This window comes from Equus asinus, chromosome 20, assembly GCF_041296235.1.
Source record: "Equus asinus isolate D_3611 breed Donkey chromosome 20, EquAss-T2T_v2, whole genome shotgun sequence".
Taxonomy (NCBI): domain Eukaryota; kingdom Metazoa; phylum Chordata; class Mammalia; order Perissodactyla; family Equidae; genus Equus; species Equus asinus.
Window position 1 is genome coordinate 20470582 of NC_091809.1, and position 2003 is coordinate 20472584.

Below are 2003 nucleotides of genomic sequence, written 5' to 3' on the forward strand. Positions count from 1 at the left end.
CCGGCTAGTGCAGGGGGTGACAAATGGCCACCAACCAGTCACAGGTTATCACAGCCTGGAGTAAATTGTCCAAACATCCAAAAAGAAAGAAAAAAAGACATTGGAGTTAGGCAGCCTGTGTAGGTGATGGATTTGCTGTGTGTTGGAGGTTCACCAGTGTCTTGGAGACGGTAATGGTGCTGAAACTGATGTCAGCCAAGGACAGACTGGACAGGAGGAAGTGCATAGGCACGAGGAGGTGAGAGGCAGAGCTGACAGTCAGGATGATGACCAGGTTCCCAAGCACAGTGACCAGGTACATGGTCAAAAACAGCCCAAAGAGAAGGGGCTGCAGTTTTGGATCATCTGAGTGGCCCAGGAGGAAGAATTTGAAACACCTGTTAAAACCTGTGGTTCCATGTAGATGGGACACCTTCTGAAAAAGAACAGAGTGTTGAATAAACAAAACAAGTATACAGGCACCCAGATAAATGTTAATATTTTGGATTCAAGAAATTTCACAACTAAAGTATTCACACTTGAGGACCTTACACGAAAGTACCTTCAGAGATATTTCTCGGTTGTGAACTCTCTTTAGACTTCGTTCCTTATTGATGTCTGTGATACCACACCCTCTCTATACACATCCACTTTAGAGCTACTGGGCCAAAGAATATTAGATAAGCAAAGACATTTTGAGATAATGAATCCATGACCACAGTAAAATATCTGCCCCAAACTTTTGAAAGAAAAATATGGAACAAGAAATATCCTTCTCTCTTTAAGAAAGAAAATGTAAATTAAATGATATTAAATTGTGCAGGGAAACTAGGCTGTTCTGTTGAGGAGCCTCTGCAAGAATTTTTTTTTAGGAAGATTAGCCCTGAGCTTACATCTGCTACCAATCCTCCTCTTTTTGCTAAGAAAGACTGGCCATGAGCTAACATCTGTGCCCATCTTCCTCTACTTTATATGTGGGACGCCTACCACAGCATGGCATGCCAAGCCGTGCCATGTCCACACCCAGGATCCGAACTGGCGAACCCCAGGCCATGAAAGTGGAATGTGTACACTTAACTACTGTGTCACCGGGCCAGCCTCTGCAAGGCATTCTTGATGTCCCTGTTCCTCAGGTGGTAGATGAACAGGTTGAGCATAGGGATGCCTACAGTGTACATCCCTGAGGCCACCACATCCTTCTTGGGAGATTGTGAGACAGTTGAACTGAGGTACTATCCAGGGCCTGCTCCAGAAAATAAGTAAACAACTGACAGGTTTGAGCAACAGGTAGAGAAGGCTTTTTACCTCCCATTTGTTGATGGAACTCTCAAAATTGAGGAAATAATTCATATATAAAGTAAAGAGATCCATGAAACTGGAACACCACCAAAGATAGCATCAATAAAATGCATTAATATTTTATTGGTGGAGGTATCATCACAGGCAAGCTTGAGGAGTTCAGGAGAGTCACAGAAGAAATGAGGGATTTCCACACTTATGCAAAATGTAAGTTATGATATCATTAAGCAGTGCAGCTGGGAGTCCAAAAAGCTGATCAAAAAAGACACCTGAACCAGCAAGCTACAGAGGCAGGGGTTTGTGACAACCAGGTAGTGCACGGGATAAGAAATAGCTGCAAACCAATTGTAGGCCATCAGAGTTAGAAGTACACTGTCCAAACATCCAAAAAGATCCAAAAAAGAAGATAACTGAATCAAGCATCCCACATAGGAGATGACTGTGCTGTGTGTTTGAATGTCCAAAATCATCTTTGGAACTGCAGTAGAAGTAAAACTGATGTCAGCCATGGATAGCATGGAGAGGAAGAAGTATGTGGGGGTGAGGAGATGGGAGTCAGAGCTGAAGACCAGTATGATCAAAAGATTCCCCAGCATGATGACTAGGTACACAGGTAGGAACAGGCCAAAGATTAGAGGCTGCAGTTCTGAATCATCTGAGAGCCCAAGAATCAGAAAATCCAAGAGACCTGTTAGATTCTGTGGTTCCACATAGCAGAGATACAT

At 43.4% G+C, this 2003-nt stretch overlaps 1 pseudogene; it reads right to left on the bottom strand.

The window, feature by feature from the left end:
• Positions 1–1064: 1064 nt before the first annotated feature.
• LOC123278700 (olfactory receptor 7E178-like) lies at positions 1065–2003 on the bottom strand (annotated as a pseudogene).